We start from the raw sequence: 20,277 nt of genomic DNA, 5'->3' as shown, positions 1-20,277 counted from the left end.
ACGCACAGCAAAAACAAAAACAAATTATTTTGAGATAAAAATTCAATATTTTCCAATATTTTTTGTGTTTTGACACAAGAATTATGTAAAAATATTTTTATTAGTTTTAAATTTTATTTGTTATTTTTCAACATATTTATAGAAAATAAATTTTTTTTTTAATTTTCATATCTTTAAATCTAAAATATTATTCAAATGGTATACACTGATCATCGGATTAATTATTGAGTGATAATATTATAGATAGAAATCAAGAGGAAACAAAATTCACTCACTATCAATTTATTCTTTTGTTTCTACCACACAAGTAACAAATAAAAATATTTTAAAAACAAGAAAAAAAAAATAATTTTTAATTTTTTTTAAATTTTCCAATTCCCGTTAAATTAACATTAGTGCAACAAAGGCCGACGAGAGACTGATTCTTTTCTTTTACTGCTGTGCTTGCTTTCCTCTGTTGAACAGATGAACAAATAAAGTGAAGAGAAAAAATAAATAAGCAAAAGGAAAGAAAGAACCAATGTTGAAAAGCAACATAAAAATAAAAGAAAAATATACCATAAACAGAACTCAACAGCAATAAATAAAATGGATATGCAATACCTGTTGTGCATATTCAAAAATAAATTCGAATGTGTAGATGTACGTACATTTGTATGTGCCCCTTGTATGAGAATATACCTTTGAAAATGTGTTTTCTCCTACAACGGCTGAGCCCACATATTCTGAAATTTGCTATTAAAACAAAAGAATTACATTCATGATAATGTTTTCCTGTTACATAGGTCTCATTTCTTACAACAATAAATTTTCTGTGAAATTTGTGCGTTCATGAAGGATTGATTAAATTTTTACTGTGTTTATGTGCAAACTAAATGTTCAAAAATTAAAATGGAAATATTTCAAAAATTGTCATTCTGTTACATTCGTGAGTGGCCACATAATTTTCAATTTCATGTCAATAATTCCCTCATTTTAATCTTAGCTCAAATATTGTCATTCATCATATTCAGCTACTTTTCGTTTTTTTCAATTTTAAACTCTATGCAATTTTAATGATAAGAATCGATGCAATAGTTAAGAAAAAAAAAAAGAAAAAATAAACAATACAACAAAACATTTATTTTGCGTTATTACTTTTACCATACGAACCACACCAGTACGAGTATTATCATCATAAACATAATAAAAACGAAATAAGAGAAAATTGTAAAACGTTATAAACGTGTCTCTGTTTACAATTCTCTGTTATATTTTCTCTCTCTCAATTTTTTTTATCATTGATAAAAAAAATGCACTTTAAGTATTTGAAAAATGTTGATAGCAACATTTCATGAGTGAATTGTTTCGAAAATGAGTGCATTGCTAACTGAGAATCAATGAGTGTAAATAAAGAAAATAAATATTTCTTTATTAGAATAAAAGCTGGTTGTCAGCGTTCCCGTTTTTGTACACTTGTATCAAAAGAATACATTTTCCCATGATTTTTGTTGGATACAAATAGTTTTTAATTTTGTCAATTTGGATTCACTTGGAAGTTATATGAAATACCTAAACACATCCCTGAATTTATTGCAGTATTGACTTGATAGTACAACAATCATTTTTACCGACCGCATTGAGTATACAATAAGTAGGTTATGTGATGGAAACAAATTTTGCATATCGAATTTTGATGGGAACGATCTTCTCCATGGTAGGGAAGTGTAAATGAACTATTTTTAGCAACCTGTTGATCTGTCGGTTTGTCTGTCTGTGTGTGCACGCGTGTATCTCAAGTTCGGCTGAACCGATTTTGATGAAATTTTATATATAAATTTATTTCGACTATCGCACGGATTGATCAACTTTTGGGATATATCAGGCTTCGGAACTGCTCTTTTTAGCGGGCCTGTCTATGAAGAATATATTCAACAGATTTACTTGAAATTTCATTTATATCTTCCGCTCGAACGTCCGTGAAACCTCCTAATTTTTGGAAGAAATCAGGCGTCATTTTTGCGTATATAAAGAGAAATAATCAACCGATTTCATTGAAATTTAATATTTGAATTCCTCATATTAAAACAATGAACATGTAAATTTTTTGGAAAGATCAGTGCTCGAAAACTGATCTGCGGGCCGATTTTACATTTTTCACTATATCTACTGAACGAATTGATGGAATTTCTCGAAATTTGATATTTGAGTTCTGGTTGTTACCGAAACTAACTGGCGAGCATTTCAGGGAATTCGGATAGCACAAAGCGAAATTCTACTAAGTGCCAAGTTTACATTTTTCTAGGTATGTTAACTATAAGCTTACTATTGTCCTAAAAATTGGAAAGAAGTATTTAACAGACATTGTTATAATATTCTGTAACACTTTCATTTAACACAATGCGGTCGGTTATGTGCTGACCACATCAGATTTTTTCCATAGCCTAATAATAAACATGAAAATTTCAAGCAAATCTTCATTTTCAAATCCATTTTTTAAAGTCTTTTGAAAATTCATTTGTTCCTGGCGTTGTTATATTTAACGTACTTTATAGATTTTTAGTAATAAGACTTCGCTCTCAACACTTGTAAAAGTACTAAAAATAATAAATTATGATAAATTATAAAGGAATAAAACAAATTTTTAAAAAGCAAACATTAAATGTGGACTGAAAGTTTCTAAAACCCCATTTTTCAATTTAAAAAATTCAATACATTTGTTTTCAGTGAGAACACTGTTATGGCTATTTATTAAAATATTATTAAAATAGGAGTTAATGGTATCATTGTAACTTAATGCAACTAATTTGATTAATTGCCTTACATTAGCAAAATTAGCAAATTTTTAAATTAGCAAAATTTTTTTGTTTCGCCTAATATTCTTAAAATAGAAATTCTGAACCAATTTAATGTGCATTCTTGTAAATCTTTTTAAAAGTATTAACGTTAATCCCAAAATTGCATAACGAGAATTTATTAAAGTAATATTTTGAATCAATAAAATTTAAAACAACAAAAATACAATCATTGAAAACAAAAGGAAACAAAACTGGAACTACCGGTCAAAAAATATTTGGAATACCATTATTATCTTGAAATTTTCTCATATTTTAAAAAAAGAACTATTCACAAAATGACACAAGATCCCTATTCTTTATAGCAACACGTTTTATTGTATTATTTTATTTATTTATATATTAACCAGGTGGTGGTGTGAAGTTTAACCGACTAACCTTATAATTCCGCAGTTCTTGCTTATCTGTTTTTTAATTTTAAATTATTTTCTTTGCAATTCTACCATTACATTTATATTCATTTATATATCTGTTTAATTTTTGTTTGAATATATATATGTGCATGTATAATTATTGTTGGCGGAATATTGTGGAAATACTAGCTGCACTTATTTACTATAAATGATAAATTAAAAAGTAAAACAAAATAATCAAGTGAGAACTTGAAATAACTTTGATATTTTTGTTTTTATATTTAATTTTTTTTTGTAAATATTTAATTTAATTCACATAAATTAATTGGTGTTTATTATGGTTGTGATTTTTTAATCAGATTTACAGAGAGACATGAAACATGTAAAAATATTTTGAACTTTTTTTTTTTAATTCCTACAACAAAATTGAAATATTATTGATTAATCTAGATACAATACGAGTACAAGCAGTATCAATTTTAAATATTCAGAAATGAATTCAAAATATAAGAGCATGTATGTGTAATGGGAATGTATATAATTCTGTTAATAATGTATCAATTTATAAAACTTTCCTAATATAGTCTTATTTTGAATACCAATTATATGAAAATAATTGTCTCATTTCCTTTATGCTTCTAAACTTACATTGTTAATCTATTAACTCACAAGACAAGACTAAAATCTTATAATTAATGTTCTAGTTTAAATCAACGGGCTCAACTATATTGAAACAACAAATTTTTATTATTGATTCATAAGAATTTTTTATTTCAGTTTATAGGAGTAGCTATCTGAAATAGATGACCATTCTTAAATCAAGAAACTATGAAACATTATGTTCTTACATCAGTTTGATTTAACAATCAATCAATTTTGTTGGAAATTCAATTTGGATATCTTGTAACTACATACCAATTTTATTTTTATTTTGCATATATGTGGAGTTTTTTTTAATTCCAGACCACCAACAGTGACTATGAAAACTCTTAACACTCATTTCTTTTTTACAATTATTATATTTATAGTACATCTAGTTGACTATGTGACAATTTCATCAGTTTCATGTCTAAATATGTAGACGTTTTTGTAAGATACAAATAAAAGTACGTACTTTACAAATGAAAACTCGCCTATCAAATTCCAAATTGTCAATCATTCATATTAATTGATTTAATTTTAAAGTTGAGTAACAACTATTATACTTACTCTCTACATCAATCTTAACTTTGAGTTATATACATTTCTATACATAAATTATTGTAAAATAATACACTTCAGTTATTAAATTTACCTTATTTTTTGAATTTAGAGCATGCCTACCTGTATTCAAAATTGCCTAAAAATTAAAACTGATTTTAGTTTGCGATAAGGATTAAAACTTTAATGGAAGCGCATCACAGAGACGTGATGGATGACACAAAATTATCGTTTTTAATTTCTTTTGATTATCATTTTACTTTCAATATGTTGGTTGCTGTAAGTGCACTTTCAGTATAAAATAAAATCGAAAAATTTATTTTAGGATTAAATTACAACTTACGATTTAAAGAAAAATTAAAGGAAAATTTTTTAATCCCTTATAGCGATTCTCAGTTTCAATGAAGATTGTTGTAAATTTTTTAAAACCAAAAGTGAAACGCATATAAAGAACATTTTTTCTCTCTTAATTCTCTTTTGTATGTATTTATGTATGCATGTATGTTTATTTATATAAAAATTCGATTTGTATATGACTGACAGACAATCTGTGAGTATCACTTATGCCCAATGGCGATCTTTTGACACATTATAATTTTACCTATTATTTTTTAAAATATTCCTGAAATCTTGGAGAAAATTGAAATGTGAAATGAATGAAAATATATGAATGCATATGTTCGAGCTCGAGGGAAGATATTACACGGACTGTTAAGAATTTAATACTAAATTAAGATAAAAAAAAACAAGTTCACATATTATACGGAAGCTGATTTTAAAAAAAAATTTCAGAAGAAAATGTAAAATTATGGGCATGAAAGTATTTTGTGCGCTATAATTATTATTCATGCTATGGGGTTTTGAATTTTAATAATATTCTAAAGAACTCCACAGATTTCAGTGCTTAATTATGCATATTAACATTTCGAGTAAACCAAGCTTAATTTTAATTTCTCATCTTGTAATAAAAATATTTAAGGTCAACTAATAATATAAAATCTTCGTTTTGCACTAAGAAACTATATTTCAATCAATGAAAAAAGTTGAATTTTAACTTACAAAATTAGTAAAATAACTTATCGCTTTCTTCAATTGTTCAGACTAGTCACCTTCCTAGTTAAAACTCTATGACGCTATGAAACTGGTGCATGATATCATGCACTAGCCAGGCTCTATAATCCATGATATATTGTAATTTTGATGTATTTGAATATATACATATACATATACTATACACATATATTATACATATTTGAATCCGCTAAATAATCGAAAATCAAAATTGAATTTCAAAAGTAATCAAAACTCTAATCAATTTTGACTATTTTTAATCAAACGACTAAATTGATTTATGTTAATTACGGATTTATGCCTCAAAAAAATTAATTGCACCTACTTTTTATGATACAACCTTCCATAGCAGCTATTATGCTCTTAAATTTAAATCTGTTTTAAAATTCAAAAACATTTTATAAATGTTTAAAATTAATAATTTTTGAAGACTAAAAATTGTAATCATTTTAAATTCCTACTATTATTTTTAATCTATAAAAATTCGATAAGATTTTCAAGAAAAAAAAAATTTATCAAAAAAAAAAAATAATTTTTCTTGTTGAATCTAAAAAAAAAAACAAAAAAATTTCATTTCCATCAAAAAGTCCGAATCAAATTCACGAGTTTCAAGTCTTCCGAGAGCTTTATCAAATTATCATATAAATATCATCAAACAAAAATAGTGATAAAAATTCTTTTTATATATTTAAGGTGTCTTCCATTATTAAGATCATTTATAACCGATTAGAAAATAAAGAACAATAAGGAAAACAAAAAGAAAAATATACAAAGCCTGTAACAATGATGCATTCAAAAATCAAATATAAAGTAACAGGCTTTCAACGAATATCGCTTATCCGTTGTCGAATACAATAAAACTCATATTATAATAAATAATAACAAACCTATATAAGCAAGAACTGATGTAAACTACAAAGTATCAATTATATTAATACTTGTATACATACATATTTATATAATGTACACACGTATATACGAGTATTATTGTCTTTTAAAATTCTAACCTGAAGGATGAAAAATTCATCTATGTCTATGATTTACTAATTTTCTGTTTATTTCATTTCACTCAGCACAATATAATATCATTGGACCATAATAACTTGTTATATTTTATATTGAAAGGTAACACAAAGATTTTCTTGTCATTTTTTTTAAACCCAAAAGGCATTATAGTATTCTTGTATGTATATTTGTATGTATATGTATATTTAGTAGATTCACAATAGTTAAAACTATTACCAGTATAGGAAAGTACATATATATATGAAATGCTGGATAGAACAGCACAATTTTCTTATAATATGTTATTATTCCCAAAATATTAATTGTCTACATGTATATGAGAACACAATAAAGGTTAAATTGGAAACTAAATAATTGCAAGTTTTGTTTACATTATTTAAAGACATTTTTATATTTTCAATTAACTCATATTCTGGCAACGTAAATTCCGCTTTTTAAATAAATTAATATTAAATTTTTCATGTAAATGTATTTTAGTGAATTTGAATCAAACTAATGGTTTATTTTCCTAAAATAAATCAAAATAATGGTCTGTTGTTAAGTACATTTCCTTGGACTAATCTATTTAATTTATTCTCATTCCTGTCAAAATTACTAGTATTTTAAGCAAAATTACTGCCTACTTTTAAGATAGCAAAAATTAAAGAAACGTTAAAATAATCGAATTGGCCGAGTTAGTAAAATAATTGAATATTTAGATTGGAAGACACTTACAATTTGCTTTTATAAATATTTGGAAAAGCTTTCAGTTTCTTACAAATAAAAGCACTGAATACGTAAAATTGTATAATTTCTATTAACTAGCCATCACTAGAAAGTATTTAAATATCGAATCATATCGATCGATTCTTATCATATCGATTAATGGAGAATATGCTTATTAATTATTTTCTTGATTTGAAGCTTCTATATATTTTTTTATCCAAAATTTTAAAAAAAATGTTCATATAACAGGGCTTATAGTTGATAATTCACTGTCATGTTTATTTATGTGTGATGAATTTCAAACTACTTTTTTGAAACAACAGTTTTATTTTTAGCAACTTTTGTTCAATCAAAATCTATTTTTGAATCTATTTTCAAATCAATCAAAAATCTATTTTAGAAAGTTACAAAAATTATTTTGGTAAAGTTACCAAAATTATTTTGGCAACTTCAAAATTTTCACTACACTTGAAATTTGCATTTTATTAGTTGCCAAACTTGAATATAATAGTTATAATTTGTATAATACCAACTTACTAAATATTGTGCAGTATACGAGAATGCTTGTAAATACAATCATAAGAGTATTGTAGATTATTTTTCTTGTCATTAAAATTGTTTAACATATTAGGATCATTATTGCTATGCATTCTTCTCTAAGATATTTCTCGCTGTCAATAACTATTATTGGACAACAATATTCTTTATGTTTATTCTGATGTAAACCATCATTTTTCTGTGTACGTACTTATAATGACCATTTCTATTTTTGGGAGCTATAATCAAAAGAACCAAGAAAATTCTAAGCCAAGATATTCAGAAAAAATAACAATACTATTTTTGTTTTCATTTTTTAACTATGTGTTCGATGATATGAAACAAGATTTCCGGCTTTGGAATTTGATCTGAAATTAGAAAAAAAGATTTTTATTGTAATATTGAGTAGTGTTTAAAATAAATATGTACATATACGAAAATGTAAAAAAAGAAAACAAACCACAAAGTGGAATCAAGTTGATTGTTTTTCTACTCTTTTCAATATTTAAAAATGCCCTCCTGTTATATAATATTGCATAACTTGTTAGAAAAATTAAGATTCCAAGTATTTCTCTTTTAACCACTTCACTTTTTTTGTTGACTATTGAATAAGGTAAAACAGATAATGGAATCAGGAATTTGTATTTTAAGGACTTTGTTATCAAAAAAATCTGAAATGACTATAAAATTTCATTCAAATATTTTAGTGAATTTTAGCGAAAATTTTTGTTTGGCAATAGATTGAAAATAATTATAGGCTAAAACAAAATTTAAATCATGAACGGGACAGTAGCTTTAAATTACTTATTCTTAAAAATTGTAATTATTTTACAGTTTACAATAAGTGTAATTTAAGGTATGCTCAGTTACGAGAGTGTTACTATTCGAGAGCGGTTACAATACTTGGTCTTTTTAATATTAATTTTAAAGCTTTTAACTGAAAAGTATAATTTTCATATAACAGTTGAAACTGTTCTATTATTTTCTGCAATTATATCATTTCAATAATAGGCTGTTCAAAATAGAAACACAATAATTTAAACTATTTAATGAATTTTCTATTGCCTCTATATCATAAGTTTTACTTGTAAAAAACAGTAATATTAACTCCTAAATAAAAGCACATTAATTACAAATATAACTATAGGGGCATTATTATTCGGAGAAAGTTTTTAATATTATTTTTAAACAATAACACCAATTCTTTGCCAATAACACAATACCCTTTTTTCATTTTCAGTAAAAAAAAGTATGATTTTTAAAATACATACTGATTCTTCACATCATAAAATGCCGCACATTATTAAAACTTCAAAAAAAGCACATTTATAAACCGGAAAACCATGCAACCTTCAATATAAAAAAATGTTGCAGGTTGCATAGTTTTGCGTTTTGCTGAAAACTTTATTTATTTAATTGCTTGCTTTTATTTTTAGTAAAGCTGTAACATTTCACTAAAGCAATGGTTTTTTAACTCAATTAAACTTAAACACAAGTTTCTGAATTAGATTTAAGCTTCCTGATGATAAAATTTTCAATTATAGTTGAAGAAGCAATTTAGCACATATAGATTAACATGATTTTCAGTACCCTTATCTTAGTTAGATTACTTCTTGTATTGCTAACATTCCTTGTTTTCTTTTACTCAACAAAAACAAAAAAAAATAAAGACTCATTTTTGTTTTAGTTAATAAGTCAAATGATTCTACTATTTCTCATGTTTCATTCGATTTAAATAAGTGAAAGCAACCGAAAGGATTGTAACATTTTCATTGAAAAATAACCTTTGTTCGAAATTTTTCTTTATAGACTAATTTAAAAAAATCTAACTGAATTGATACTTTTTTTCGTTCTTATTTTTAAATGTACAAATAGGCTTCTTCATGGTGGTTTTAAGCTTTCTAAAAAGGAAAAGGAAAGAAAGGTTTAAAAACAAAAGATTATTTTTTCGTTTTTGTCATTTTCTTTTCTAATAATCCGAATCATTCTTAAAATAATCGTGACACTTTTTCGATCGTTACATGCTTATTTAAAGCATCAAAAGATTGCGCATAGAAAGTGCATGCTCTTGATGATTATTTTTTTGCTAACGTTGATCTTTTACAACGGTATCTGTTTGCTTACCTACTCATACATGACCTTTTCATGTACTATATTATATATAAAAATCCATTTATATAAAATATTACATAAAAAAACCAAAGAAATTGTAAAGAAAAATATCACCTGATTAATAAAAATTGTCATCTTATCATTTGATCTCTTTGCGTCTTTCTTTTGTTTTCATTCTTTGAATGCAATAGATAATTATTTCCTCATTTAAAAGCATGTTAGGGTCATAACTGTAGCTACAAAATAATTCAAAGTATCCGCTTTAGCTAATTCAAAATAATGCCCATCATCATAAGGTTTTCAGAACGAAATAATCTAATATATTATTATCGTCACTTATATATATTATTATACTAAATCACAAAGCACAAATTATTAAAGAGAAAAGTCAAATCCGTCATTTAGGAAGAATTATGCTCACACAGTTTAAGACTTTCGGTGAATTTAAAACAGTTAAACGAGGCCAATCAATAAAAATTTGATCTTTGAACCCATTGTGTTCAAAAGACCAATTATTAACCACGTTTAATCCAACAAATATTGAAATATATAAAAGATATCCAAACTACAAGATACCCAAAATTAATAAAATTTAATCCATATATCCAATAATTATGCGTAAATGGAATTTTTTCTATTACTCGTAGTTTTAAACTGTTCAAAAGATCACCTACATAAATGATTAAAGAAGAAATTTACAGAAATTAGCAATCAACCTTTAAAGTTAGTAACGGACTTCATTTCAAAAAAGCTATAATTTGAGAAATTTCACATTTTATGCAAATATTTGTTGGGACTTGTCCCATTCTGCATGAATAAAAAACAGGGTAAGGGTAACAATATAATTTCATGACTTTTAAATATTATAAACTGAAAAACGAACACATAAAATTTTTATGATTTACTTTAGTATGATCTAAAATTAATATTTCTTAAAATATGATAAATTCCATAAAAGAGAACAGAAATTTGCTTGTAAATAAAGCCCAAAATTGTTTTTGAAATTCAAAATTTTCGTTAATTTTTTTTTAAGATTTTTGAAATGATAACGTTTGACTGGTCTGCTTTTAAATTTAATTTTAATGACACTGGTAAGCAACAAATGCTATTGTCATGAAAAAATATGTCAAAAATGTCAAAAAGTCTTTCAAAAAAATTCTTCCAATAGCCCAATGGGTTAAAGAGTATTCATTGCTTAACTGTACAATCAATATAATTATTGACATTTATTCCTAGTGTTAAAAATAACCTTATTTTCCAATTAAAAAAAGAAAACAGAAACTTTACGCTTAAAAACATGAAAAAACATATTTAATCAATTTTTTGGATCTCCCAAGTAGCTATAATTTATTATCTTATGTACGGAATATTTTGTAACAACTTATCTCTTAATTTCTATCAAATACGTGTAATAAATATGTTAAAGAAAATTACCATTTAAATGTCTGAGTACGATCCGTAATAACATTGTTTGCAACAATATTAAAATTCTTTTCGTATGCAGTTTTTACCGCGGCTCAACAAACTAAATTTCAAAAAATATTCTGAAGCCATTAATTATTGTATAAATAAGTCAAAAAAAAATTAATAACAAAAATAAGCGAGATGACTTGTCTCGCGATGTTAATAACTCATTTATATACTTTTTTTTTAAATTTCCGATCGTTTATCCAGGAATCTAACTATTCATTTTTGAGTCCTAAATTACATCCTTAACAACATTACATACGTATATTATGTATGAAAAAATTGCATCTCAATTAAGACATAACATTAAAGTTAATTAACATTAACTTTTCGGCTTGATGATAAAAAGAACATTTTAAAGTAGCACATTTCCAAGCGAAAATACTAAGAAACAAAATTTTCAGCAATTATTTTTTATATCCCGATAGGTTAGCAAAGTGGCCATTCTTTTTTTTCCAAGTTTTGGTGAAGATATGCTAAGAAAAATGAAGGAGTGAATACATAAATCGATGAAAATATTGGCATTGTAAGGGGGCTATTGAGATCCCCCTTACAATTACATTAAATGGCATTTAATGTAAATTTTAATTGCAACACACTACATTTAAATATGAAAAATTTACTCCTCTGCAGTAGAATTTCGGTAAAGTGAAACAATTCCATTTTAAAACTCTTTCAAGATATTCACAATTACATTTTTTGTATAAACGGAACACAATTGTATGAAACAGATTTCCTGCTTTGCATAAGAAAAAAATATAAATTAACCAAGCTTAACTTTAACTCTCATTATAGGTGAATTCACTGCTTTGTCAATTTAAAGTCAAACCCAAAACCTTGTATTGAAATTAATAATGTAATTTTGCATTTCATATTAAATTGGAACAACACGAACAAAATGCAAACAAATATCACGCACTTAAACACGAAAATATTTGTATGCATTTTATTAACACTATATAAAACGCTAGAATAGTAAAATGAACTTTTGAAAAATGATTAAAATCTGGATCTTTAAAAAAATTTTAATGGAAAATTAATGCATTTATTGGCTATTAAAAACATGTTTTGATTTTACACCTTCTCCATTATTTGTGTGTATATGCATTGTTTATATTTTTCATTTAAATTACTACATTCATATACAAAAAAAAATAAAAGCAACATTATATATTCGGACAAAAATCTGGAAACAAAAAAAAACGAAAACCTCATAAATTTAATTTGATTAGTGAAAATTACAAGAATTTTCTTGCATTCTTTCCTTGCTCTTGAGCTCAGATTTTTAAAATAATTTTTCGTAAATTTCATGGGTTTTTTTAACAAATTAATTTTCCTTACATATTAAAAATTATTAAGGTTTGCTTTAAAGATAATTTTTTATATGTTTTTATACCCCCTCAACTTTCATACACAATTAGTTTTAATTTTTTCATAGTATAATGCAAGCTAATTAGAATGAAAAGTGTTTTTATGTATAGAACGCTTTCACTGCAGTGATGACTGATGAAATTCTGACCGCGATAATAAAAACAAAACGTTTTTATTCTTTTCATTTTTAAAATTATTATGAAATGAGTTTTATTTTAAAGCTATAAATAATGAATTAAACCTGACTGATCTTCTCACTTCTCAAATACAAAAAAAAACAGTTTTAGCTTGTTTTACTGTTGGAAAATTGAAATTATAAGGTTGTATGAAATATGAAAAATTAAATGCAATAATTCATAAAAGTAAACGTTTTTACTTTGAGTTACCCTGGAATTTTTATACCCGTACGAACGTATGTTCGAAGAGTATACTAAATTTGCCTTACCGTTTGTAACGCTAAGAAATAATGATCTGAGGTATAGACATAAGTGTATGTTTTTTATTAGCGTCGAATTGTGAGTCAATTCAAATATGTCTGCTCGTCTGCCAGTCAGGATAACTAAAAAACTAATTGAGCTAAACTCATCAAAATTTCATTTATAATATATAATAGTAAAAGCCAAAACCCTAATTAAATTGGATGTGATGAAAGCAGTGGTTCGGGTAGTTAACATACAACTTCTAAAGTTATTTGGCTAGATCTCATAAATTATAGAACCTACAGCGTAAAAAAACCACACAAGCAAGTATTTTATTAGGATTCTTATGTTTTATATAAAACTAGTTCAAATTTCTTGACTTGTAGTGGTAGCTGCCGTACAGCTTTGAAAGTAGTTTGGTCTTCTATTATACTTATGAAACAGTGTGGCGAACAACATACATCACTTAAAATCATTCATTCGTACAAGTATCACAGAGTTAACACGATCAACTCTACCTATTCTAGTTTTTCTTAAATTGTTATTGAAAACCTTAAAGGAATTTTATTACGTTAAAGCATACTACACATTAAAAAAACGTTTTAAAGTAAACTTACTTAGTTTATAGAGTAAAAATAAAACAACGAATGAAAACATTCTGAAATAAGAAGAATTTTATGTTCACAGTTTATTAAAGAATTTGCAAAAAAGTTTACTTACAATCATTTTAAAAAAGATTGATGTTCCTTGAGCTTATTTCTTATTAGTTGAACGAAAGAATAGCACAACATTGTGAAAATGTCATTTAAAATATTAAATATTTCAAATTTTACGAGCCTTGTAGTTGATGTAATTTTAAAAATTATAGTTGAAAGTTCACTTTCAGAAGAAAACATTCTTTGTTCATTGCTTCACCAACCAGAGTCTAATTATAAAATTCCAAGAAAATCAAAAATTTTAACCGTAGTAAAGATCTTGTTGCAGCTCATCATCGCTGAAAAATTGACAAGCGATCTTTGTCGCTGAAAACTTGACCCACATAACCTACCTTACTGTATGAAATGCATTTAATAAAAATTGCTTCATGAGAATTGTGCAACCAGCTAATAAATATTCAAAAAATTTGGTTTGAATTGGTCAAGTTAATTAATATACTACAGTATTTGCATATATATTGTATTATATATACAAATACTGTAGTATATTGTATATACTGTAATATATAATTAATATACTACAGTATATACAATATAAGCTATATTGCTATAGCTTCGGCATGTTTTAATTTAAGGAGTGTATGATTCCTCTAATTCCATTTCGATGTCTATATTGACACTTGGAAAATTTTCTTTTTCAATTATTAAAACAAAAGTAATTGCTAGGTATATAAATAAATTCTTCGTAAAATTTTAGAGTAAACACTCAGGTAAAATGAATATTTAAATCAGAACATGTGAAACAAATGCATTAAAAAATTTACTCATCTGAGATATTAAGATGAACTCATAAAATTATTTTCCACCTTAAAGAAAGCATAGCAATTTTTTTTTAATCATTAATTCACAATTTTCAAAACATGGTTCCCATTTCTTCTATTGTTTAACAAATCTGTAAAACAAAAAAATTTTGTTACACAGTTAAGTACGTATAAGATTTTCACTTTGCGCACTACCGAGATTAATTTTTTTATTATTCTTCTTTAAAGAATTTTAGTCTAGAAAAACTCATTTTTTTTTTACTTTTCGATATTAGAAAACTTTCTCATGGTTTGTCACGTTTTTGATTTTTATTTTTATTTTTTCTTATATACATCGCTGTTTCAATATTTTTCCAGTTTCCATAAATTTTATTAGAAAAAACTCCATAAATGGACGCATATATAAGAGTTGAAGTTGAAATCGTGTACAAAATTTTCACAATCTATCATCAAGAATGTTTGAAATTCTGCATGTTTGATAGTTGGATATCAATAAGTAGTTATTTATATTAAAAAAAATGCATATACACATATAAATAATAATGACAAGGTCCTAATTTAGATCTCCTTTGAATTATTTATAAAATAATAATGAATTTTATACTTCCTATTTATCGTTATTGTGTAAATAAAGTTAATTTCAAGTTTATCGATTGTAAATAATCAGACTACTCGTACAACAGAATAGACAAATCAAAGAAAGTACACAAAAAATTTTTAATTTTTACAAAATTTTTACCTTTAATCTACCTTATATTTTTACCTTAAACTATTCAATTTATTTAAAGTATTTCAGATTGAAAGTGATTTAATTTTAAAATGCAACTAAAATAAAACTTAAAAACCTCCTTCAAAATAATATTAATTTCATAGAAATTTCTGCAAAAAAAAGTAAGCAAAATCATCGAAATAAAATCACGTATTCACAATTTTCGTAGAATCATAATTTTCCAAGTTCCGATTAAAAATACACACTTGAAATAATAAATATACTTTATAGTAGAATATACAGAATACGACGTATGTGTGTATGTATATATACATATATATCAATACAATGTGTTAAAAATTTCCTATTATTCTTAAATTTAATAGTACAGCTTCTTGTGAGTCGCTATTTATATTAATAAATTAGTATTTTCACATCATTCGAAACGTTTGCCATTCAATCCCAGCATCAAATTATATTATATAAAGTGTGTTTGCATCTTTGCAACAAGGATTACCAATTTATATAAATGTACTGTGGGCGCCACAATTACTATTAATTTTAACTAGATTCTATGTATATAACTAAATATAATAAAAAATTGTACAATATATGAAAAGTGTTTGCATCGCAATTATTGTTGCTAAAGTAGAAAAACGTGAATAAAACAGTGTTAATATTCCTTCAATTTAAAAATGATTATAGCTTCCGAATACCTATCTGCATTCCACAATATTTTAAAGAAATATCTATATATGTACATTAGGTTTCAAGTGTTTTTGCTAAACAGTTAAAACATTCATGTTATAATTAAGATAGATTCAAGGAATTTATATTTATTTCATAGATATGGACATGATCCTATGTAATCTTATTAATATGAATTCTTTTGTGATGCCTTCAAGTATTTTAATAATACAAACAATTTAAATGTATATATAGATCCTTGTTTTCCTATATAACTTAAAGTATACAATATTAACACTTTTCAGAAAAATTTTTGAAAAAGGTGCTTATTAGTTTTATTCTGTCCTTCCGACGGTCCGTGGACATGTTTTTAAAACTTTTACACCTTTGAAGATAGAAAGCTGAAATTTCATACGTAAATACATCTACGAGAAAATCATTTCCGTAGATGAAAATTTTTACCTACCTCCTCTCCATATAAAAGTTATAGCGCCCCAAAACCCTAAAAATGCCATATTGTAACTATTTATTGCAGTGACACCATAAACATTTTTGAAATTTTGCAAACGCTTCTTCTACCACGCCGTACCATATTTACCATTAACTGTAAACAAAATTTTTTTTTCCTTATTCAGTCCTAGAAGGAGCATAGGGCTAGTGCATGATTTCTCATGCACTAGTTTCATAGCGTCATAGAGTTTAACTAGGTAGATGACTAACCTGCCGTAGTTTTATTTATATTTATTATTTGGGGTTATTAATATTTACTGTTTATTTTTCTTAGTTTTTTTTAATATGGAATATTACGAATATTTGAAAATTACTTGTATAATATTTATTAGTATTGTATATTAAGCTATAATAATATTGAATATAATTTTTATAGTTCGGGGTTTGAACCCGAAACCCTTCGGTTAAAGGACATAACCACTGCACCAATGGTCAGATAACTGTAAACTGTAAACAAAACAAACTGTAAACAAAATGGCCGTTAAAATTTACCATTATCTTAAATTCGTTTTTTTCAAATGTTTGATGTCGTTTATCTTCTACAACTTAGATTGTAGGAGTTTAAAATTTTAGCGGCATTTATTCTAGAAAATAAGTTCAATTAGCTGGAAGAAAATTTATTTCCACCTCCACCCTCTCTCAATGTTTGTGTATATGAATGAAAGTAATTTTAGTAATAAAATATAAACACGGATTGTTTTTAAAAGCAGTATTTTCACTTGTTGAAGGAAAAAGTGCTGCATTACAAATCATTGGTTTGACTCAACTTTATTTATTTGAAAAATTGCACTTATATTATTTTTATATTCGTAGAACCGCGAAAAGAGAAATCGATGTTATGGTGGAATAGATTTTATTCAGATGAAGAAGACTTAGTATTGTTACGTCATTTAAAGATCTCAAAATGAGAGAAAATTTCATTAACCGATTTGGTAGAACAAGCGATTAATTTTTAATGTTCGTGTCATAGAATGCATTCAAATTAGAAACTACTTATTAAACTGAATATATGTAAGTATACAAGTACATATGTTAGTAAGCTGTCCTATGTTCAATTTTACTATGGTTAAAATAAATGTTGTATAAATTTTGAAAATCTAAACCATATAAAGGGATCAACAGCAAAAGACCATTTAAAATTAACATTTTTTATTGTGATTTCATGTGTCGGGTTAATGGAAACTCAACTTACAAACTTAGTTTCCAACTTAATTTTAGGTTCAAAACTTCGTATTTTCCATCATATAGAAAAATAAACTTTTTTTAAACATTTTTACATACAACAAGAACTTGAAAAATCAAAATATTCTACAATTTTAATAACGCGATTTACAGTTTAGTTGATCTCAATCCACAATAATAACCTTCTTTTAAAATTATAAAAATTGTACCTAATTTTCTTTCAATATTTTCGAATATCTAATATTAAATTCTATGTTATTAACAAAATAAAAGAAGAATAGAAGTATCCCATCTACTTAAATATTTTATATTAATTTAAAGTATGCTTTAAAATATCTCTGAATCGAGAAAGATGTGAAAATTATTTTAAGAAGAACTAAAAGCGGCATAACAGGTTTTAACAACTAAACTAAAGAATTTTTGTTTTGTTCTCTTATTTTCAAAAAAAAATCTTTTTTGTTATCCTGAACAAATCCTTAATTTATTGTTGAATGCGGGCTTTGTTTCCTACACATTTAAATGATAAAAGGTATCATGGGAATATCTCAAAAAACGATGAGCATTATTTCCATTAATTTTTGTTTTTAGTTTTTTTCTTTTAAATTAAGGTATAACATCAGGTTTGTCGAATGTAATATCCTTAAAAAACCTATTATGCTTTGAAGTATTGAATAGATCCGAAATTGACAGTCATTATTTGGTTTCCTAGATTCTCTTGTTAATTGTTGTTGTTAATGTTGATATTGCTCTTGTCGTATACCTTTTAAAATTATTTATTAAAGACAACCGTTATTGTTCATTTTTTACTTGGTATCCGATAACAACTATCTCACACAAAAGTGAAATAAACTCCCTTTAAAAATTTAATTTATTTCCTCAGTTTTTATTTTAAGTGTAAGTATTTAAAGACCTTAAAAAAAATATATAAAAAAGCAATTTAACTAGAAAGCGCCACATGAGTCTATGATACAGGTTAAAAAAAATGTGGTGAAGAAACAGAAAGGGATTTCATATAATGGTAGACAACTAGTACCGTAAATTAAAAACCTCTGTCATATAAGATTGAGTTACGCTGGGACATTAAATGCTAAAGCAAGTTATGCATATTTTCAAACCAAATCCTGATTAACACCTGTTCTTCTTTAAAAAAATATATATACATTTCCTTGAATTATTAAATAATCATAGAAAAAATTCGAGCTTGTAACGCACTTCCTATACTGGTATGAAGCACATGCATGTCTAGATTAGAAAGATGGGAAAACATTTCATCTACCCAGACGCTAATGCGATAATTTAATCATTTTACTACGATAAATTCTAAATGTTATTAACGGTCAAGTATGTACTTGTTGACTATAAAAATTTTATAATATTTAAAATTTTTGCAATTAATCAAATGATAACTTGTTGCGCTATTTTAAATTTTAATTTAAATCCCATTTTAATTTGATGGTTAATAGGATTTAAATCTGGTTTTGGTCTATGATGTATTTATATTGCTTTAGTGTGCCCCGGTTTAGAGTAAGCATGTCAGATCTGGTCTCCTTTTCGTGAATTTCATATGTGCAAATCGTATTGATACTGTGCAAAAGCGTTTACTTCGTTTCGCTCTTCGTGGTATGAATTGCTCAGATTCGTTTACATTGTCCTTTATGAAAGTAGGCTTCAGATTTTGGACGTCGATTGGTTGTCGTATTTTAGTTTCTGATATAGTTTTCATTTATCAAATTGTTGTGGCCTTGTGGGGAAGTTTGGATGCGTTTTTTATACACATATAAATAAGAGAATGCTTAAGGATGGATTTTGTTCAATTATATTCTTCATCATACTATTAACTCATCGTGCAGTAGTTGTATACCTTTTCTTTGGGTTGTTTTGTTTTTAATTTATTAATATATTAATATTAAGTTAATACTACAGAAAATACAATAAATGAAAAGTAATTCAACACCAAACTCTCTTTCAATGAATATAATTTAATTAAATTTTACTACTAATCAACTTAACTTATAAAATCGCATTTTCATTTGTTTTATTGAATTTCTTCTTTCATTTGGCTCTTTTTTGTTCTTCTTTTTTTTATAATTTTTCATTTTATAACTTTCAATCATTACAAAACTTCACGGCTTCACCGAATTTTTGTTCTTTTATTTCTTGTTCTCTTAAATTGCAATATCTTAAGGCTTTTGTTACCCCTTGCTTTAGCATCAAGAATTTTAATATTGCTTTAAATGATTCCAAACTTATATTTTTCATATCCATATTCTTCTTATGTTTATCTTTTATTCATATCCATATTCTTCTCATGTTTATCTTGTCAGAATATTTAGTTATTTATGTTATTATCATGTTTAAATCCAATTTTCAATAAATATGTAAGTTGATTTTATTGAAATATTTTGAGAATCTTATGTTAATTATGTCAAAAGTAATCAGTTTGTTACGATCATTTTCTTATCAAATATTTTATACTCAACACATTGCTAAAATATAATAAAAAAAATTTAAGCTTGATAAACTCTTTCGCATAAAATTGACTTTGAAGCTTTCTGATACATTACAGCATTGAATTATGAACATTTTTGCATAGAATCGATTGCGCTTTGTTTTAAAT

The sequence above is a fragment of the Condylostylus longicornis genome, unplaced genomic scaffold (genome assembly GCF_029603195.1).
Source record: "Condylostylus longicornis isolate FDR11 unplaced genomic scaffold, ASM2960319v2 ptg000072l, whole genome shotgun sequence".
NCBI lineage: Eukaryota > Metazoa > Arthropoda > Insecta > Diptera > Dolichopodidae > Condylostylus > Condylostylus longicornis.
This window is presented reverse-complemented; position numbering follows the sequence as displayed.